Source organism: Theropithecus gelada, chromosome 1 (assembly GCF_003255815.1).
Source record: "Theropithecus gelada isolate Dixy chromosome 1, Tgel_1.0, whole genome shotgun sequence".
Taxonomy (NCBI): domain Eukaryota; kingdom Metazoa; phylum Chordata; class Mammalia; order Primates; family Cercopithecidae; genus Theropithecus; species Theropithecus gelada.
In genome coordinates, this window is record NC_037668.1 from 220,371,329 (window position 1) to 220,394,504 (window position 23,176).

The 23,176-nt window shown below is 40.4% G+C and overlaps 1 protein-coding gene across 2 annotated transcripts in view; it reads left to right on the forward strand.

Moving 5' to 3' along the window:
- Nucleotide 1: 1 nt before the first annotated feature.
- Nucleotides 2–23,176, forward strand: part of CNST (consortin, connexin sorting protein) — a 115,356-nt gene continuing 92,181 nt past the window's right edge. Inside the window, exon 1 of one of the 2 annotated variants that reach the window (XM_025387005.1) lies at nt 2–340. The gene's annotated coding sequence lies outside the window, so the exon portion shown is untranslated. Of the gene's footprint in view, nt 341–3,742; nt 3,849–23,176 lie in introns of those variants that run through there. The other variant, XM_025387015.1, reaches the window with a different exon arrangement.

Here is a 23,176-nt window from a genome sequence, read left to right on the forward strand (position 1 = left end):
CGGCTCAGCCGCCCAAGGATTGTGAGTGGACCGTTGAGGAGAGCGACAGACCATCCGGTTGGTGTCCGGACTCGCACTCTATGGTTGTCCGCGCTCTGCGCTTCCTCTCTAGCCGCCAGTGCTCTATGCTCCGCGGTCGCGGGCGGCCAGCCTCCAGCCGGCCAGCCGCGAGGGGTGCGCAGAGGGAGGCGGGGCGGAAAGGTGAGAGGTGTCTCCTCCACCGGAGCCACGGGAGACCCGAGCAAGCTCCGTGACAGCACGTCGGCCGCCATGTCGCCGAGTGCGGCTGGAAACAGACCCGGCGCCCAGCGGTAGCCCTCCTTGCGCCTCCGATTCCCAGGTGAGGAGAGGAGGAGCGGGATGCAGGGGCACCCGCCGGCTCCTGGCCGGGATGGAGAGGCGTTCGGAAGCCCCTCGCTCCTCCCCCTGCGCTGTCCTCCTCCAGCCGCGCTGCCTCTGCCCTCCCGGTGAGGTGTAGCCGGTCCCCTCACCTCCTGCGCCTCTCAGGTCGCCTGTTTTCCTCTCCTTTCTCAGCTGCTGTGGGTCTCCTATTGCTGCGCGTCGCGCCAATTTCTCTCTCCCTGGGGGACTAGCGCCAGAAGTCGTTCCTCGCCCGGCTCCTGGAGGAGCCTGCGGCTTCCACGGTCTCCATTCCTGTCTGTTCCGTGGCCCACAGCCCGCTCTCCCCACCCTGGTGGATGGTTTTCATTCCCTCCCCACACCTGGTCCCCCCCATCACCACCACTTTGGTTGTCGAGAACCGCCTGGTGTCTCCCTTCCTTTCCTCTCTCTGGGCCAATATTTTCCTTAATTTTTTCAGTTTGTGTGTTTGAAAGACTTAAGATTAAAAATGAAGAATTAAAAGCTTACAGTTCCTTTCTCAGCTTAACAATATTAACACTTTAGGATGCTTATTTTATTCCTTATGTAAACTTAGTCAAACACATCCTACTGTGGAATGCGATTTAAAAGACCCAATTTTGAAGACTAAAAATAGCATGCTGTAATGGAAATTTTGGCAGTCTTTTTTTTTTTTTTTTTTTTTAACCTATTGGGCAATGTTAGAAGACACGGTTCTTTGAGAGTGTTTTCGGTGTTTCAGGATCAAACTTAGAAAGAGCTTTTACCCATTATCCTTACCACCAGGGCAAGAAACGGCAGCCAATCAACTCCGTGTCTCAAAATACGTACAATCCTTTCTGCTTACTCTACTGAGAGCGTAATTGAGTTTGGCATTTAACTGCACAAGGAAAAGGTTCCTAAGGAATGTATCACCTAGCAAATAGTCTGAAGATTATACTCATGAAGCTCAAACGGATAAGGAATTGACAACCAAGTATGACCTTTTGTGGATTATAAATTCGTTAGGACATCGTAGAAAATATCTCATCAACTGTTTGTTGTACAAACTCTGGGGACTCACTCATTGGTCTTAATTTCCTTACATTCTTTTTTCGTATAGTTTTCTCACTGACAATTTTCTAGAAATGACTTTGCATCCCCTGAACCTGTCCCCATTACTGAGCTGCCTCCCCCTCTCCCCTTAAAAAACATTTTCATAGATTCAGAAATACACTTTTTTTTCCCCCTTCAGGACCTGGAGTCCTAAATATTTTTAAATCAGATGAAATAGAGTTATGTCTGTATGGTTCACTCATGGAAATGTGTCGTTGAATTTCTTACTTTTTAAATATACTTTTAAAAAAACATTGTGGTGGCTGGGTATGGTAGTTCATGCCTGTAATCCCAGCATTTTGGGAGGCCAAGGTGGGAGGATCACTTGCAGCCGGGAGTTCGAAGCCAGACTGGGCAACATAGACTCTGTCTCTTTAAAAAAAAAAAAAGAAAAGAAAGAAAAAAGAGAGAAAAAGAAAAATAAACACATTGTGTGTTTTTTTTAAAAAAACCGTATTTTAAAATGCACTGTCTTATTTCATAATGTTTGTGAACCAAAGTTAGCCTACTGAGTCCTAGAAAAACTGATGTCATTTTTACTTTTGCTTTTGGGTGTTATTATATTCTTTTGGTTTTGGGAAGGAGAATTACATCGTAATAGTCCCTTTTTACAGTGTCGATGGTTCACTTGTTTGTAATTGAAGGTACTTAAATAATAAAAAGACAGATTTTTGTACATCTTATTTTTTTTCTGAGGTCCCAGGTGCTGAGAATGCTGATTTCACCTTAAAGATGAACTTTACGATCAGGGTTTAGACATACTTTATTAGAAACACTCGATTGGTGTCCAGTATTTCCCATCTTTTTTCTTAAGAAGTGTGGTTTTCTATCCCGTGCTGTTTGTACCTTTTTGAAGTAATTTTTTTTTTTTTTTTTTTTTTTTTTTTTGAGATGGAGTCTACTCTGTCGCCCAGGCTGGAGTGTAGTGGTGCAATCTCGGCTCACTACATAACCTCCACCTTTCAAGTTCAAGCAGTTTCTCCGGCCTCAGCCTCCCAGGTAGCTGGGATTACAGGCACCTGCCACTATGCCCAGCTAATTTTTGTGTTTTTAGTAGAGACGGGGTTTCACCATGTTGGCCAGGCTGGCCTTGAACTACCGACCTCAGGTGATCCCCCGACCTCGGCCTCCCAAAGTGCTGGGATTACAGGCATGAGCCACCACACCTTTAAAATGGTGCCAAGACAAAGTGATTCTGCTGATGATTTTTATAATCTCCAAAATTATCTTGTTCTCTCAATTAGGTTGGTAGCAAAGAGAAAATACTTTTGTTCCTGCTTTTTACATTTAAATATATTTATTTATTTGTAAAGGTGGAGTTTTGCTATGTTGCCCAGGCTGGTCTCAAATTCCTGGCCTCAAGCAATCGTCCCACCTCAGCCTCCCAAAGCACTGGCATTACAGGCATGAGCCATCACACCCAGCCTCTTTTGGCTTTTAAATGACAGCCGTAATTGGGAAATGCCAAGCAATAGTCCTTGCTTGCTGTCAGAATTGAGGTTGTAGGTCTGTAGCAGCAGTGTTCCATAGAAATACAATGCAAGCCGTATAAGTAATTTAAAATTTTCTAGTAGTGATATTAAGAAAGTAAAAAGAAACGGTAAAATTTTAGTAGTATATTTTGTTCAATCTTATGTATGTTATTTTAGCATGAAATCAATTTTAAAAGTTAACGAGCTATTTTACATTGTTTCACACTGAATCTATAAACTCTGGTGTGTATTTTATACTTAGAGCACACCTGAATTTGAAGAAGCCACATTTCAAGTGCTCAATAGTCACATGTAGCTAAATGTTACCTTTCTGAGCAGCGCATATGATAGATCCTTACGTGATTTTTAAGCTGTCTTCCTACACGGAGAGTCTGATTCTGTGGGGTAAATGAAAAACTCCTCTTCCTGAAGTGCTGTGGTATTCAATTTGAGAAGTTTCTATGCAGGAAGAGAGTTCTAAGTCTCTTCCTCTTAGTGTTTTTGTTTTGTTTTGTTTGTTTTGAGACCGATTCTCACTCTGTTGCCCAGGCTGGAGTGCAGTGGCAGTCCCTGAGCCCTAAACTCCTGGGCTCAAATGATCCTTCCACCTCAGCCTCCCAAAGTGTTGAGATTACAGGCGTAGCCACCATGCCCAGCCTCTTTCTCTTAGTGTTGACTGTGTTAACGCTGAGCCCCATGCTTGTTTCATGAGTCTCATAAGATGAATAGTGTTCAGTCATTTCCTGGCGTGTCATTGTTATTAGTTATTTACATCTACACGTCAACAGTGTGTGGAGGCACAGTGTGAGTTTCTGTCTACTAAATTGTAAGGAGAACTTGAGGACCTACAAGAAGATTGAACTTTATTGTGAACAGATAGAGTACCTGTTGTTGCAGAGTTATTTTCTGAATCAGTTTCAGGTAAGGCTAAGAGTTTTATAAATGTGCTTCTTTTTATCCTGGTGTTTCTTATCAAGGGAAAGATCAAATCTTTGAGCAAAATTTAGAAAGGAAGAGAGTAAGTTTTATGGCTGTAGAATGCTGGGAGCCTGAGTAAAGTAAAAGATTAACTTGCTTATGGTGGTTTAGGGAAATTTAAAAGAAAAGATGGCAGTTTTTATATAAAGCAACTGACATACTGTCTCCATACGTGCCTTAAGTTGTTTTTGCAACAAGGGTGGTGATTTACATAGAACCTTCTCTGGTTCAGAGCTGCTGTAACAAAGGTAGCTCTAAAGCCAGTTAACCTCCATGGGGATCAGTCAGACCCATCGGTGTTCCTGTCTTGACCTCTGTGCTCTGATAAACTTCCCTAAATACTACTTTAGCTGCAGTGTGTTACCTCGACATCAATAGCAAAATTAGCCTGAAGGCCTAATTAATATTCCGTGTAGTTTAATACAGGAAACATGCCCTCTTCTCAACCTTTATGGTATGAAGAAATTTTAAATTACCTGGTCAGTGAACAAAATCCCTCTGTCAAATATAGTCATGATAGTCCTGGCACAATGTAGGGACTGTGGGGAGTGTTAGAGGATCAAAGACCGCATTGGGGAAGGGGTATAGTTATTGGATGTTGCTTGTTTTGTGAGCGATGTGTGGATGTTCTATAAGAAAATAATAATGTTTTCTTTTAAATTTAAAACTAGATAGCCATTCATTGGCACCCTTTTAGTTGGATAAAAGAGAAAATACATTGCTTGGTTTCTACAAGTGAGTCTTAGCAAATTTATTGAAGTTATTTTAGGAAGAGTAATTGGTAGTGCAGTAATCTTCAGTTTTTAAAAAACCCTGATAAGGTTTAAATGGGCTTTAAAAGCATTATGTGCTTATTGAGAAATTGTAACTTAATATATGTGTGTCCTGATACTATTATGTAACCTTTCCAGTTTAGGGCCTTCAAGATTCACGTGAATACAGGCTTTCCTTTATGTAGCAGTCATTCTCATGGGGGAAATTCTATATCCTTTCAGGGAATAATTTTGTTTTTTAAGCATTTGAAATAATTATTTGTAATATTCTTTAAAGAACACATCATTAGCAGAATTCTGAAGTCTTATAATAGCTTGAGATTTCTTAAATTGTTTTTATCCTTTTTGAGACAGGGTCTTGCTCCATCGCCTAGGCTGGAGTGCAATGGTGCGAGATCTCGACTCACTGCAACCTCCAGCTCCGGGGTTCAAGTGATTCTCCTGCCTCAGCCTCCCGAGTAGCTGGGATTACAGGCGTGTGCCACCACACCCAGCTAATTTTTTGTATTTTTAGTAGAGGCAGAGTTTCACCATGTTGGCCAGGCTGGTTTCAAACTCCTGACCTCAAGTGATCCACCCATCTCGGCCTCCCAAAGTGCTGGGATTAAAGGCGTGAGTGAACAAACTCCCTGTGTCAAATATAGTCATGATAGACCTGGCACAATGTAGGGACTGTGGGGGAGTGTTAGAGGATCAAAGACAGAATTGGGGAAGCGGTATAGTTATTGGATGTTGCTTGTTTTGTGAGCGATGTGTGGATGTTCTATAAGAAAATAATAATGTTTTCTTTTAAATTTTATTTAAAATTTATCTAAGACTAGATAAATGGCTATCTAGTTTTTTTTTTTTTTTTGAGACGGAGTCTTGCTCTGTGCCCCAGGCTGGAGTGCAGTGGCGCGATCTCGGCTCACTGCAAGCTCCGCCCCCCCGGGTTCACGCCATTCTCCTGCCTCAGCCTCCCAAGTAGCTGGGACTACAGGCGCCCACCACCTCGCCCGGCTAATTTTCTTGTATTTTTAGTAGAGACGGGGTTTCACCGTGTTAGCCAGGATGGTCTCGATCTCCTGACCTCGTGATCCGCCCGTCTCGGCCTCCCAAAGTGCTGGGATTACAGGCTTGAGCCACCGCGCCCGGCCGGCTATCTAGTTTTTATCTTAGTTTTGAGATCCTGCTCTTTAACATTTTGGAGATGGAAACTTTTTGCCATATACCCTCCACCCTTCCATCTCTAAGGACTTCCTGTTTTTCATCATCATTAGCCATGTGGAAAGGAGAGACAGTTTGTGCCTGTCAAAATACTGACAAATCAGTATCTTGTCAGTATTTTGTCAAATCTCAAACTAAAATTCCTTTTAGACAGAGAAAAATTCTGAAACAGTAAATGGTAAATTTTGTCACATTTATTTACTTATTTTAGAGATGAGGTCTCACTATGTTGCCCAGATTAGCCTTGAACTCCTGGGCTCAAGTGATCCTCCTGCGGTAGCCTCCTGAGCTGGGACTACAGGCATGTGCCACACTGTCTGGTTAGTCACCCTTCATCGACATTTGGGCATTTGATATTTAAATTGACAGTATCTAGGCAATTATAGAAGTTAACATTATTTTGCAATTGGCAAACGTATTAAATTTTCTTATGAGAATAGTTGCCCTGTTTTTTTCCTGGAGAGCCACTGCCTGATTAAATAATTACATATTTTTTTCTATCTTAGCTGCATTTTGAAAACTCAGTGAATTAGGTTACTGTGGTTTTCTAATTTGAATGAAAGTAAAGTAACCTTTAAAAATACTTTTTGGCCAGTCTCAGCCATGCCTGGGACTCGCGCCTGTAGTCCTGGCTACTCTGGAGGCTGAGGTGGGAGGATCACCTAAGCACAGGAGGCCGAGGCCGCAGTGAAGCATGACTGCACCACTGTGCTCTGCACTCCAGCCTGGGTGACAGAGTAAGACCCTGTCTCAAAAATGCACAAATACATGAATTAAATAAAGTACTTTTTATGTTACAGAGTTTGAAATAAGTTATTAAAAAATTTGGGAATTTTATAAGATCAAATGCTGCTGTCCTTGAGTATTGGGTAACATACTGCTTATATTTTGATTTTTTGTAAGCATTGTCTTTGTTCATTATTTTTCTCTTTTGCAGCTGTTAGTATACAACTGAATCTTAAAAATAATTTTTAGATGAACTGAAAAACATTACCTAAGATTTTTCAGTGAGGATTTATTTTTGTGAAAATTTGTGTGGTTTATTATTTAAATAGACATGAGATCTCACTATTTTGCCCAGGCTAATCCTGAACTCCTCAGCTCAAGTGATCCTCCTGCCTTGGCCTCCCAAGGTACTGGAATTATCGACATGAGCCACCGCTCCTAGCCAAAAATGTGTTTTATTTGTTGAATAATAAATAGGGGAGTTATTTAGTTTTGTGTCAGGTATGTGGTTTTTCTAATTATTAATTTTTTAGAAAAATAGAAGCAGGGTTTCGCCATGTTGCCCAGGCTGGTCTTGAACTCCTGAGCTCAAGCAGACTGCCTACTTCAGCCTCTCAAAGTGCTGGGATTACAGGTGTGAGTCACTGCGCCAGGCCTGAGTTAATTGTTTTTACCTCATGAAGCAACAAAGAACATTTTAGATTTTTTTTTTCCACTTGTGAAGCATGAAAAAGTTTACTTAGATTGGGTCTTTTAAGAATTCATGTAACCAACATGATTTCCTCCCTCAGAGTCAACTCAGATGAAAAGAGGGGTGGACATTTGTGCAAATTATACTGGTTATAATTATTGTGAAATTTAGTTTCCTGGAAAAGTCATTATTGATACCCATTTGTGGCATCTTAATGCAAATTCAGCCATCAGGCTTTATTTTAAGTAATTTACACAGTAATCTCTAGATTATTTTTGCTACAAGTATTTTTAAAATTTTGTTGTTGAGTTCTTTGCCGTGCCAGTTAGAGTTATATCTGTAGCATTGGATAAGCACTGTAAAGAGCCAAAATTAGAAGTAATGCCCTTTGTCTTCCCTATTTTAATCATGTAATATATGTTTTGTGACTCGGAAGAGAGAAGATAGTCTGTCTTATTAGTATTACATTTGAACTCTCTCTCTCTTTTTTTTTTAATACTTTAAGTTCTAGGGTACATGTGCAGAACGTTCAGGTTTGCTACATATGTATACATGTGCCATGTTAGTGTGCAGGACCCGGTAACTCGTCATTTACATTAAGTATATCTCCTAATGCTATCCCCCACCCCCGAACTCTTGTTTTAAAATTAATATAATAGATCATATATTCACCAAAGCTCATCTTTTCTCTAGCCAGAGAAAGATGTATTTCAAAATAACCTAAAGTAAAATAGTATTTAATTCTAGAAGTTAGTTTTTATTATATCAAGTGACCTCTTGGTTGGTTATAGTTTCATGCATTCTGATGCCTATGGGCTTTTTATCCTTCCTTTCTCACTGTATAGCTGGGGAAAACCTAGGGATTGCCCAGTTTCAAATCCCAACAGAGCTTTAACCTATGTGTCCTTGGCTTGCCTTCCCTGAAGCCTCAAAGAATATAGCTGTGAGTGGAAAAACCTTATGAGCAGAAATTCTGCTCCAGGAACACATATCTAGGCTGAGGAAACATATTCTAAGAATATCTGTTTTGTAACTGAAGCTTCCATGTACTTGTGTAATGCTTTGTGTAAAACCATGTACTTTGTATAGCCTTTGCCGGAGAGTTTCCATTTTCCTCCAACTCTTCAGTGTAAGTGAAAAACTGGGCCCAGAATGTCTCTATAGATTATTCTGCCTTCCCTCACCTTTTAGTTTTTTCCATGGAAAGCTGACAGGTCAGAATAGGTCATATTTTATTAGAAACTTGAAAGTGGCAGGGGATAGAAGTGCAAATCTTATTCTTTGCCTCTTTTTTCCTTCCTGATTACAAAGTAATGATGCTCCAAATATTTTTTTAAAAGGTTGTAAATTTTAACTTGAGGAAGACATGGTTATTCAAAAATTAGTGTTTTTTCTTTTCCTTTAAAAAAATTTTTTTTAGAGACAGTGTGTTGCACTATCGCCCAGGTTGCCATCCAGTGGCATGATTGTAGCTCCGTGCAGCCTCAAACTCCTGGACTCAAGCAGTCCTCTCACTTCAACCTCCCTAGTAGCTGGGACTGCAGGTGTGCACCACCGTGCCCAGCTAACTTTTTTTTTTTAAGCTTTTTGTAGAGATAGGTCCTCCCTGTGTTGCCTCAGCTGGTCTAGAACTCATGGCTTCCTCCAGGAGCGATCCTCCTGCCTTGGCCTCCCAAAGCACAATACGTGTATTTTTCAGAGGGAATTCTCAGGTTTCATCAGATTTTTCAAGGAGTATGTTACTCAATAAAAGGACAAGAGCCACAGCATCAATTTGACTTAGTTGGTTATTGTACATCTTTCCTAAATTTATCTTATAAGCAGCTATGGTTTTATAAGGATTCCTATGTAAAAGCATCATTTTTAGTAGTATTTTATTTAAAACAAAAATAATTTAATAGATTATGGGCCAGAGCCGGTGGCTCACGCCTGTAATCCCAGCACTTTGGGAGGCCGAGGCGGGCGGATCACGAGGTTAGGAGACTGAGACCATCCTGGCTAACATGGTGAAACCCTGTCTCTACTAAAAATACAAAAAAATTAGCCGGGCATGGTGGCGGGCGCCTGTGGTCCCAGCTACTTGGGAGGCTGAGGCAGGAGAATGGTGTGAACCTGGGAGGTGGAACTTGCAGTGAGCCGAGATCGCGCCACTGCACTCGAGCCTGGGCAACGGAGGGAGACTCCATCTTAAAAAAAAAAAAAAAAAAGATTATGAAGAAAGTCATGGTGAGTCAAAGAACAAATCTGAACAAATCTTCCTCAAGTATTTTATTTATCTATCTATCTATCTATTTATTTTTGAGATGGAGTCTTGCTCTGTTGCCCAGGCTGGAGTGCAATGGCATGATCTTGGCTCACTGCAGCCTCCGCCTCCTGGGTTCAAGTGATTCTCACCTCAGCCTCCTAAGTAGCTGGGATTACAGGTGCCCGCCACCAAGCCTGGCTAATTTTTGTGCTTTCAGTAGAGATGGGGTTTCAGCATGTTGGCCAGTCTGGTCTTGAACTCCTGACCTCAAGTGATCCCCCTGGCTCGGCCTCCCAAAGTGCTGGGATTACAGGTGTGAGCCACCGCGTCTGGCTCCTCAACTATTTTTTGCCTTGTATCTTTTATACCTTTAGGAATTACTCTTTATGTTTTTCTAGTACCTTGTGGGGTATTTTTTTTTAATCATTTGTTTGTCCTCTGTGCATGTTCTAGAAAAGTGAATAATTATTGTGGTTGAGTTTTTGCTGCAAGTCCAAAGACTTATTCACAGACCTGGGATTAGGGTAAAGGCAACTGCTGTTTTGTGATGATGGGAAGAATGGGTCCATAGAGAGCTTGATTGTACAGACATGTTCCCTGATGAATAAGGAGTGGGTGAGAAACTGGGTACAGGTAGAAAAATTATCCTTGAAGAGTGGATAGAAACATTCTTCTACTGAGATGGAGGTGGAGCTTCTATTTACTTGTCCAGCTGAGACTCTGCTGAGCCAGGAATGGGTAGGCAGGGGACTGGAGACTGGTGATGAAGGCTGAGAACAGCTCTGGAGGAAGGGCGTCTGGCCAGCATTAAGGTTCCAGCTGAGGTTTCATGGGTACCGCTTTGAGAGAGTTATTCATTTGTGTAGTTGTGATGCTCTTTAGCAATAGATTGCAGATTGGCGATAGGAGCAGAAAACGTAGTTAGATTGATCAGGGCTGGTGGTTTATAGGGTGAGTGCAGTAGAAGTGTAAGAAGACTAAGGAGTAGCAAGAGATGATACGTGGATTCGATAGTAGATAGGAAAGGAAGTCGTGCCAGGATGGGGCTGACTAACGTGACCAAAACATTGGCAGGAGTTCGGCACTCTTGTGTTGAACAGCTGGGGTGACGGCTTGAGAGTAATCAAGGAATAGGAGTTTAGAGCCAGATAAAAGGATATGGATAGTGGGATGTTGTTGAGACTCATCTGAATTGAACAGATTTGTTCTGTTTATTTTGATATTCAGTAACAACATAAGACTGGAGTAACGCCGGCTAAATGACCAGACCGTAGGATATTATTATAGATTTTTGAGACACAAAAAAATTATTCATTCCACAAGTATGTGAGGTCATTGCTTTTATTATGCAAAACAGAAAGATGGTATTTTCCGAAGATTAATCTGCCTCTGATACGCAGGATGGATTGAAAGGGATATGTGAGAAAATGAAAGCCTTAATTAAAAGTAAACATCAGCCTAAACTCTTTGAAATTTTATAACCTCTGAAATGATAGAATTAATGAGTTTTTGCTTTGTGTTCATAAGAAGAGAAGAAATAAGCTAGTGAACTCCTGGCTTAGGTTTTGTAATTTTTAAAATTGTGTTTGCCATATAGATTTTATGTTCTTTATCCTACTCAAATTGATAAATTAATTTTAATTTATTGATAATCCATTTAACCTATACACTATGATATACATATGCAAGAAAATATGTCATGTTAGTGTATAATTTTGAAATATGGTAGATTTTGAATGACTGTTGAAACCCAACATTCCTATTAGCTTAATGGCTAATGTCATGAATGACTTTATATAGATTTAATTTTTTAAAGAAAGAAACAGGAAATATACATGAAAAGTCTTTTGGTTAGTATACTTTATAATTCATTTGGTATATATTGTATAGAATTTTATTTCTTCATTTTACTAGAATTTTAAATGTCACCTCTTTTGACTTAGGCTTCAGTAAACCTATTGTGAAAAGTTGTGAAACAGTTTGGATGAGTTACTTTTTAAGATCTATACAGTTCCACTGTAGAGGTCTCCACCTTGTGCCCTGGACTACTGGTTTTGTAGGCATTCCTGTTTCTGTAGGTTATTGGCAATTACAGCAAGAGTCTTGGTGGTGCTCTAAAATAGGGTCCTAAGCAGTGGATATCTACTGAAACGGTTGATAAATACACTTTCTAAAAGAAAAAACCCACACATTTATTACATAACACATGTCAAAGTGACTTTCCACAGTGTGTGGCGCACAGACAGCACTTAGTAGATGGGGTGTTTTGTTTTTAATTTGCTAAACTTTTGTTATTACTTTGTATTTATTTGGGTTATTTTCTTTCTAAAGAGGGGAATAATATTAATATTTAAATTACCTGCATAACATTCTTAGTGATTAAAAATAAACTTTTATGTCCTTGGTTCAATGATTTAAAAAACGTGTTTGAGTTTAAAATCTTACATTTAAATGTGCAAAATACAGAGAAGTACAAAAATAAAAACTCGTGAGACCTGATTGTTTAAACGTGTGTAGCACATAGTTGAATTCCCATCAACTAAGAGGAAAAAGTGTTAACATTTTGGTATATTTATTTTCAGTCTCTTTGGAGTGTGTGTCTTTACATAGTTGAGGTCATATTTACAATTTGTTTTAGATTCTTCTTCTCTCATTATGGACACATAATGTATATTTTTTGTGGTTTTGTAACATGATAAACATTTCCCTATTATTGAGCATTTGTTTTCAGTTTTTTCCTCACTGCCACAGTGGTCTTATGTGTTCTCGTGTTGCTATTTAATAATAAAGAAATACCTGAGACTGGGCAATTGTAAAGGAAAGAGGTTTATTTGGCTCACTTCTGCCGGCTGTATGGGCATGACATCACTCAGCTTCCAGGGAGGCCTTAGGGAGCTTTTACTCATGGTGGAAGGTGAAATGAGAGCGGGCACACCACATGGCAAGAGCAGGAGCACGTGCAAGCAGGATGTGCTACACACGTTTAAACAGTCAGGTCTCATAGTAACTCACTATCGTGAGGACAGCAGCCAAAGGGATGGCGCTAAACCATTCATGAGAAATCCACCCCTACTGTCCAGTCAACAATCAGGTCTCGTGAGAACTCACTCACTAGAACTCACTCACTATTGGCGAGGACAGTGGCCAAAGGGATGGTGCTAAACCATTCATGAGAAAATCCACCCCTACGGTCCAATCAACAATCAGGTCTCACAAGAACTCACTCACTATCACGAGAACTCACTCGCTATCGCGAGGACAACAGCCAAAGGGATGGCGCTAAACCCGTCATGAGAAGTCCACCCCTACTGTCCAATCAACAATCAGGTCTCAGGAGAACTCACTCACTATCGCGAGGACAGTGGCCAAAGGGATGGTGTTAAGCCATTCGTGAGAAATCCACCCCTACTGTCCAGTCAACAATCAGGTCTCATGAGAACTCACTCCCTATTGCAAGGACAGCAGCCAAAGAGATGGTGCTAAACCATTCATGAGAAATCCACCCCTACGGTCCAGTCACCTGCTGCCAGGCCCCATGTCCAATACTGAGGATTACAGTTCCACATGAGATTTGGGTGGGGACAAATATATAAACTATATCACCTTGGATAAGCTATTTAGCTTCCTTTCCCCTTAGTTTTCACATTTATAAATGTGGGAAATAACAATTCCTAAGAGTTATGAGGATTAACTGACATAATGTATATAGGACATGTAGAGCAGTCCTTGAAATAAGCCTGTAAAATATTGCTGCTGTGTTCATCTTTGTGCACAGAGGATCTCCTCTTTTTTCCTTTTTATGGCTACTGAAAAAATTTTTAGCATAAATCCCGCAATAATAAAAGGACTTAATTGTTTTAATCTTACTACATATTGCGAAATCATTTTCTGATAAGTTATGGCAGTTTACATTCCTCTTGAGTAGCATGAGACTGTGAATATTTAATCGAACCCTCACCAGTATTACATATTCTTATTTATTTATTCATTTATTGTAGAATTAGGGTCTTGCTTTGTTACATAGACTAGAGTATAGTGATGTGGTCATAGCTCATTGTAGCTTCAAACTCCTGGGCTTAAGCAATCCTCTAGCCTCATCTTCCAGAGTAGCTGGGACTATAGGTATATACCACCACACCCAGCTAATTTTTTTTTTGTTGTTGTTAAGACAGGGCCTTGCTCTGTTGCCCTGGCTGCGGTGTAGAGACCACTGCTCACTGCAGCCTCGACCTCTTGGGCTCAAGTGATACTCTTACTTCAGCTTCACAAGTAGCTGGACCACATGCATGTGCCACGAACGTCTGGTTAATTTTTTATTTTTTTGTAGAGACAGGGTCTCACCTTGTTGCTCAGGCTGGTCTCAAACTCCTGGGCTCAAAGTGATCCTGCCACTTCAGCCCCCAAAGTGCAGGTATTTCAGATATGAGCCACTGTGCCTGGCTCATGTTCTCATTTTTTAAAATCCTTGTTTGAGAGGCAAATGAATTGCCCATTTTAGTTAGAGAAGGAGATTTATAGAAGACTAGTAGAGGATAAAGTTAGAGAGCTGGTTTGCTGAGATACTGGAGATACTTAAGAGTTGGGACTGTGTTGGGTGTCCTGACCCTCACAGTTCTCCACAAGGAGTTGAACTGGATTAAGGGCACTGTAAGTCTAGAGGCAGGTCCAGTAGGCTCCACCTTCCCCATCCAGCCAAACCGGTGGCCTTAGTTTCCTGTAAAAATTTCTTGTCTTTGTATCTGAAATACCGTTACGTCCCACTTCTTCTTTTTCATCTATCTAATCTTTCTTATCGTGATTCACTTTCATTTCCTCTATATCTTCCTTCACAGAAGGCTGGCCAGCTAACACGGCAAAGTAGTGTGGCCTCTGCTGACAGACTCCCTCTAGGGAGAAAGAAGGTGGCCGAGCCAGTAAAGCTTAGGCATTACCAAATTTGCCAGTAAGAGAAATCATTCTACCTTCTCAGAAGTGGGTGAGTAAAGGAGTGTGGGAAAGTTTCTACACTAACACAGCCCTCAATATTTATATTAATTTTACTTTTAAACCATATTAGCATATATCCACTGTTTTTTAAAAAGTTGTTTTCCTGAGTTTAAAAATCTGCAACTTACAACTCAGTAGGTTGTGCATAGACATTTTGCCACAGAAGATACACAAATGGCCAAAAACACGTGAAAAGATGCCCAACATCATTAGCCGTCAGGGAAATACAAATCAAAACCACAGTGAAATATACCACTTCACACCTGGAGATAGAGAAATCCAAGCCCTCCCTTGTACATCTGATGGAAAGCAGCGTGGCAGTTCCTCGTCAGTTAAGCATCGTATTAGCATGTGACCCAGCAGTTCCACTCCTAGGTATACACTGAAAAGAATTAAAAGCAAGTTTTCACACAAACGCATGTGCACAGATGTTTGTAACAGCATTATTCACAATAGCCAAAAAGTAGAAACAGCCCAAATGTCCATCAACTGATGAATGGCTAAATAAAAGGTGGTATATCTGTACAGTGGAAGATTCTTTGACAATAAAAAGAAAGGAAGTGTCAGTATATAGTACAACATGGATACACCTTGAAAACATGCTGAGTGAAAGAAGCTAATCGCAATAGACCGCATATTGTATAATTCTATTTATGTGAAATGTCCAGAATATGTAAATCTATAGAGACGGAAAGTACATTAGTGGTTTGAGTGGTTGCCTAGGGCTGTGGTGGGGGTACAGGAGAATGGGAAGTCACTGCTAGTGGGTATGGGGGGCAGGGAGGATCTTTTGGGGGTGATAAGATGTTCTAGAATTGATTGTACAATTTTGTGAATATGCAAAAAGCTATTGAATTGTACATTTTAAATAGGTGAATTGTATGGCATATGAATTATATCTCAATAAAGCTGTCATGAAACGCAGCTAGAAAAAATACGAGTTTGTCATAGAAAATATATAAAATACAGAGAAGTGGAAAAGGAAAAAAGTAATTAGCATTTTTAAAAATTCCCTATTTTTATTTCAATGATAAAAAAATAATATAAGCTTATTCAAGAACAATACTGACACTTTAAAACAACATTCTCATACGAGATTTCAGAGCTTGCTGGGCGCGATGGCTCATGCCTGTAATGCCTGTAATCCCAGCACTTTGGGAGGCCGAGGCGAGCGGATCACTTGAGGTTAGGAATTCGAGACCAGCTTGGCCAACATGGTGAAACCCTGTCTCTACTAAAAATGCAAAACTTAGCCAGGCATGGTGACAGGCACTTGTAATCCCAGATACTCGGGAGGCTGAGGCAGGAGAATTGGTTGAACCCGGGAGGTGGAACTTGCAGTGAGCCGACCGAGATGGCACCATTGCACTCTAGCCTGGGCAACAAGAGCGAGACTCCATCTCAAAAAAAAAAGAGATTTCAGTGCTCAGGATTGTATTTCTGTTTACAACTGTTGGGGGGTAAAATTAATAAATTTTGCCTTTGGGACAACATCACATCATGTTTTAGAAACAAAGATTTCTCTGTAGTCGATGGTGGGAGAGTTGGATCCTCATGTGTGTATGATAAATAAGAGTGTGAACTTGAAAGAACTGGTGCCGTCACAGTTTATACCGTATTCCATTAGTGAACAAAACTTTAATTTTTACAGAGCAGCATTATGTTAAATGACTATTATTTTAACTTTATTGATGTTTTTTGCGTGTACTAATTTGTAAATTTGTTTTGGTTTAATTGTGTTAGAGTTAGAAGCACATAAAAGTTATGTTTTTACATCTTTTTGGTTTTTTGTTTTTGTTTTTGTTTTTTGAGATGGAGCCTCACTCTATCACCCAGGCTGGAGTGCAGTGATGTGATCTCGGCTCACTGCAATCTCTGCCTCCCAGGTTCAAGTGATTTCTCTTGCCTCAGCCCGTTTAGTAGCTGGAACCGCAGGCATGCACCACCACGCCCGGCTAATTTTTGTATTTTTATAGAGACGGGGTTTTTCCATGTTGGCCGGGTTGGTCTCTAACTCCTGACCTCAGGTGATCCACCCACCTCGGCCTTCCAAAGTGCTGGGATTACAGGCGTGAGCCACCGCACCCAGCCACAAATTATATTTCTTAATTCTTTTTATCCTATTAACCCTTCCCCTGGCTACCATCCCCTACCCTCCACCCACATCCACAGTGAAAGATAAAGGAGATTAATTTTGCCTGTAGGAATCCATGGAAACTTGGCCTTCAAACTTCAGGCAAGCACCAGAGTGGAAACGTTTGGAAGTCTTGTTCTAACATGTTTTTACTTTAAAATGTTTTAAAAATTGAATTAGGTTTTTATGTTTTTAGAACCATCTTGCCCTCCCTTTTCTAGCTTTTGATGGGACATTGCCAAATTAATAGACTGTTTTGAAGATTGCTAAGATGGGCAGCTTTCATTTCAGTAAGGAAAAGAACCTGTACTAAAGGAATTATTCAGGTGAAAATGCTTTTGTGATTAAAAATGATCTTCAGAAACTGATACTTCTCATGAAGTAAATTTCAACAGTACAAGCAAACCCTGTTTTTGCGCAGTTATGACTTTGTTGTTCTCACCTCTCCTCCACACCTCCCCACCACAGCGTCACTCCCTTTACAGCCTCTTCCTACTGGTACCTCCTTATCCAGTTCTCTGTCTAGACCCTCTGCTATCCTCTGCGTTTGTTTTTGAACTGAACTTTGGATTAAAGTACTACCTTTTTGTGGCTGTTACCCAAAGTTTGTCTTCACTTTCGCTTGGAATTTGAGGTTACTCTACTGTTGTTCAGACTTTACCTTTAAAATTCCAGGAACATCCTATTAGTAAAACAATGAGTTTTTAAATTTTCGGTAAAGGTGGTCATAATTCTTACAGGAACCAGTTTTATTCCATTTCGTTCATAGATTTTCATTTTGCCTTTTTAATGGGCATAGAATTATCTTTCATGTTTTTCTGTAGTGGAGAAACCTAGTTGTGAGAAGGTGAACCTTTCAAATAAAATTGTAGTTGAAGAAACAAAAGTGGAAAGACTAGGTTAAAATAAATTTGACCCTGGCCTAATTCCATTTATCTCATATCCACTTTAGAAAAGAACTAAAACAGGCTGTGCATGGTGGCTCACACCTATCGTTTCTTTGTGTTTTTACTAATTCATGCTTCTTGTTTGGACTTTGCTGACTTGTCTCTATATGAACTCTGTCACTGACAAAAATATCCTCTGTTCTCAAGTTTCCCTCTTCTGTTTCCTACCAGATAATACTTGTGGTTTTTTTTTGTTGTTAAGTACATTTTAAACATCATCTTTAGAGATATAACCATTTTTTTTCTAAATCTGTATCCTTGGGTAAGAGGTAGTGTGAGACTTTAGTATTGTAGTTCAATTGAACAAACATTAATTAAACACCATTTATATGCCTGGGCTGTTTTGGTAAGGATTGTAAAAGAAGTAATGGGCACATTCTCATGCTGCAAACATTCAAGCACTTGAATTCCAGATGGGAAATAATATATATGCATGAAATAACTTGAGAAAAATTCTGAAGCAATAAATAAGCAAATTCAAGACAGTGTCTAGTAAATACCAGAAAAGTTACAGTGTTTTAAAATAAGCTCTAAAATTATTGTGCTTTAAAAAATGGGTCTCTGAAAATGTTTCAGTATGGATTCTGTATTAACCATTGCCTTCGGCTGGGCGTGGTGGCTCACGCCTGTAATCCCAGCACTTTGGAAGGCTGAGGTGGGCAGATCACGAGGTCAGGAGATCAAGACCATCCTGGCTAACACGGTGAAATTCCGTCTCTACTAAACATACAAAAAATTAGCTGGGCGTGGTGGCATGTGCCTGTAGGCCCAGTGGGAGACTGAGGCAGAATTGCTTGAACCCAGGAGGCGGAGGTTGCAGTGAGCCGATATTGTGCCACTGCACTCCAGCCTGGGGACAGAGAGAGACTCTGTTTCAAAAAAAAAAAACAAAAAACTATAGCCTTACAGCCTCAAATTATAATTGGCCTCTTCTAAGGCTAAATAGTAGTATTACAATTTCTCTTCCTCCTCCTCCTCCTCCTCCTAACTTATCAAACTCTTCAACCCCCAGCTCAAATTCCATCTTGCTTATGGAATCTGCCCTGTGTACCGCAAGCAGCACAGCATCTGGAGCCAGTCTGCCTAGGTTGAGTCCTAATTGTAAGACTGTTTGACTTTGGATGAGTTGCTTTACCTATTAGTGCCTCAGTTTGCTTGCTATAAAATGGTAGTGCTAATAATAACTACCTCATAGGACTGTTGTGAGGAATTGTTACTATATGAGTGGCAAAGAGTAAGCACATACATAAATGTGTCTTGTTATTCTCATACTCTGTTATTATGGTCACTTCTCACAATACACTTAAACATTTCTATAAAGTGATTTATCTGAGCTTAAATATTTTTTGGAATTATATATTTTGTATATTCTGTTCTATAATAGCTGTTTGTGTTAACATAAAATTAGCATCTCTCTTCCATCCTCACCTTTAGAAGTGAATCGATGTTACCAGAGAATGTGCATTTATCATCCTGTGGCTTTGCAGATCCCTGGTCGGCTTTTTCTCTTTCCTGTTTCTGTTCAGTATTTATTCATTCTGCCTTGTTGCCTATTAGGTTCTGCATATGTGCTCTTCACTAGCTTATTGTAAGTTCTTCTTCCCAAGGAGCAATTCTATTTCAGGGATGACAACAAACATGACTATTGAACTCTTAGTGCCGTGCATCTTGTTATCACTAGAAAATTCATGATTCACAAATAGCCAATAGCTGGGCTTGGTGGCTCACACCTGTAATCCCAACACTTTGGGAGGCCAAAACAGGCGGATCACTTGAGCCCAGGAGTTCAAGACCAGCCCAGGTGACACGGTAAAACCCCATCTCTCCTAAAAATGCAAAAATGATGAGTGCCTGTAATTCCAGCTACTTGGGAGACTGAGGCAGGAGAATCACTAGAACCTGGGAGGCAGAGGTTGCAGTGAGCCGAGATTGCCCCTCTGCAGTCCAGCCTGGATGACAGAGTGAGACTCTGTCTCAAATAAAAAAATAAAAATAAAAATCACACAGAGTCCTCAGCAGAGTAAATAAAACAAAATTTCTAGCGATTGACATCTAGAGACTGTTTACAAGGATGTTCTTAATGTACCTTTATGGATGACTTTAGCTGTTTCCCTTGGATTATCTCATTTTACTCTTACAGCAAAGAAACAAAGGCTCATAAAGTTGAACTAATTTGACTAAGATTACACAGCTGGCAAGTATCAGAAAACTATATTTGCACTGAGAAGGGAATGACTCCAAAATTAGAGCTTCCTTTCTTACTGCTCTGTCTTATCTCTAGTCTTCGTTCTTGTTTGGAAAGGGAACTTCTGGTGCTTACGAATGGTGGGGCTTATCTTCTTGAAAGTGGTAATCAACTGTACTGAATTTCTAAGGTTAAAAAATTAAGATGTACAAGGCCTATTATGGGGAGTGGGGAGGGGGGAGGGATTAGGGATTGCATTGGGAGTTATACCTGATGTAAATGACGAGTTGATGGGTGCAGCACACCAATATGGCACAAGTATACATATGTAACAAACCTGCACGTTATGCACATGTACCCTAGAACTTAAAGTATTAAAAAAAAAAAAATTAAGGTGTAACATTACCAGTTTTCTCTTTTATTGATGCTTTCCTTAGATTTTTTTTTTAGGTAAATAATCTCTGTTACCTTTTTGTGAGAACTGTATGTAGATTTCATTCTGGACATATAAATATTAAGGCTTAGGTAGCATTTAAAGTATTTGTGGTCAGAAATTAAATGAATGCATGAAATACTGTACTCTTTTTTGAGTAAATTCTAAAAATAATCCCTAATCGTTTTGTTACAATCAGTTGTAGATTACTTTGCCATTTACCCATATACTTTTTTAATATACCTTAAAGACCAGAGACAAAGGTAGGAGCAGTTACGAAGTTGCTCTTCTCTGATTATGAAGACTTATTCAGGAGGACTGGAAGCAGAATTTTCAGACATGCTTCTGTCTTTCTAAATGGATTCTATTAACTTCCATAGTACTTTGTTCATAGCAGACTTTCAAATGTTTGGTTGGCTTCATGCAAAAAGGAGCTGTCTCTCTACTCCCTTCTGTATTGCTGATGCTCATTGAATTATCTTTTAAAGATTCAGCATATTTTATGGGGATTTAATTTTGAGAACATTGGTGTCTTTGTGAAGGTTTCTTTTTTCTTTTGAGACAAAGTCTCACTCCGTTCATTGCCCAGGCTAGAGTGCAGTATCGTGATCTTAGTTCACTGCAACCTCTGCCCACAGGGTTCAAGCAATTGTCCCGCCTCAGCCTCCTGAGTAGCTGGGATTACAGGTGCGTACCACCACACCTGGCTAATTTTTGCATTTTCAGTAGAGATGGGGTTTCACCATGTTGGCCAGGCTGGTCTTGAACTCCTGACCTCAAGTGATCCCCCCACCTCGGCCTCCCAAAGTGCTGGGATTACAGGCATGAGCCACCGCGCCCAGCCTGAAGGTTTCTTTTGTAGCACGTAAAAAAGATTTAATTCATCAAAATATCCACTCACATTCTGATACTTCCTAGAGTAATAATCTTCTGTCTTTTTTTTTTTGAGACGGAGTCTCGCTCTGTAGCCCAAGCTGCTGTTTCTGTCCTGTATTTTCATTGCAATTGTATGCTTTTCTTCTTGAACCATTCCCATACATGGATATGGTAACAGCCACATTGGGTGAAGCTTCATTAGTGTCTCCACACTGTATTTTTTCTACCCATCCCAATCTTTTTTTTTTTGAGATGGAGTTTTGCTTTTGTTGCCCAGGCTGCAGTGCAATGGCACAATCTTGGCTCACCACAACCTCCGTCTCCTGGGTTGAAGCAATTCTCCTGCCTCAGCCTCTGGAGTAGCTGGGATTACAGGCATGTGCCTCCACGCCGGGCTAATTTTGTATTTTTAGTAGAGACGGGGTTTCTCCATGTTGGTCTGGCTGGTCTCAAACTCCTGAGCTCAGGTGATCTGCCCGCCTTGGCCTCCCAAAGTGCTGGGATTCCAGGTGTGAGCCACCGCGCCCGGCCCATCCCAATCTTTTAGAAACGTAGTCTGGGTCCTCGTAAAGCACATGGTTGCTTAAAAACATTCCATTACAGCCACAAACTCCTAATGTGTTCAAGAGGACATTGCATTTTACGTTTTCAATTTCTTACAAACTTTCACAAAAACAATATAAGTAAATAGCTGATGAAGTGTTCTTTGTGGCTTTGAAGAAACGTTAGTACCTTAGGAGATATACCAGCAGCCCGTTAATACTTGGTTTATTTTATTTTTATTCATACGTCTGAGCTGGATTCTATAGGGAGAAATGAAAAATGTTTTATAGGCAAAATGTTATGAGATATCTGCTAATACAGGCAAAAGTATTTTTGCAATATGTATTATATGTCATTAATTTAATGGTATCCAGTAGAATATAATATCCTCTTACTGGAGGGTTTTAAATAAAAATGTCTTTTCATTACAGTTTAAAAGATGATTGTAAAGTTTCATATAAGTCAAGCACGCAGTTGTTAATATCTTATATGTATGTACTCCTTATGTTTAGCAAGATGAAACTTTTCAGACCCACATGCTAAGAGTGACCAAATTTACTGGCCCTTCACACAAATCAAACACGACTTTGCTGTTGCTGTTTTTCTTTCCTCTGCCTTCTCCCGCTGTATTCTCTCTCTCTCCATCTGTTACTGTGAAGGGGTGGCCTGCCCCTCCACACCTGTGGGCGTTTCTCATTAGGTAGAACAAGAGACTTGAGAAAAGAAATGAGACAGAGAGACAAAGTATAGAGAAAGAAAAAGTGGGCCCAGGGGACCGGCGCTCAGCATACAGAGGACCCATGCTGGCACCGGTCTCTGAGTTCCCTTAGTATTTATTGGTAATTATCTTTACCATCTTAAAAATAAGGGAGTGGCAGGACAACAGGATCATTTTAGGGAGAAAATCAGCAGTAAGACTTACGGATAAAGATCTCTGTGACATGGGTAAGTTCAAAGGAAAATGCTGTGCCTTGATATGCATATGCAAACATCTCCATAAACCTCTTAGCAGCATTGCGCCAGCAAGTCCCACCTTATGCTGCCAGGCGGTTTTCTCGTATCTCAGTAAACAGAGCATACAATCAGGTCTCACACCGAGATGTTCCATTGCCCAGGGACGGGCAGGATTTTTAACCAGCAAGCTGCCCTCAGGCACTTGTTTAACAAAGACACATCCTGCACAGCCCAAAATCCATTAAACCTTGAGTCACCACAGCACATGTCTCTCTCAAGGTTGGGGGTAGGGTCACAGATTAACAGCATCTCAAATACAGAACAAAATGGAGTCTCTTATGTCTACTACTTTCTATATAGACACAGTAAGAGGCTGATCGCTCTTTTCCCCACATACTGACAGTTATAAGCATAGAGGAGCCTGTACCTGGAGGTGGATTCATAACTGTCCTTTACCTTCCACATCTACTCGGTCCTGCAAACCGCGAGCTCCACCTCCATGCTCTTTTTTTTTTTTTTTTTTGAGACGGAGTCCCTGTCTCCCAGCCTGGAGTGCAGTGGCTTGGTCTCGG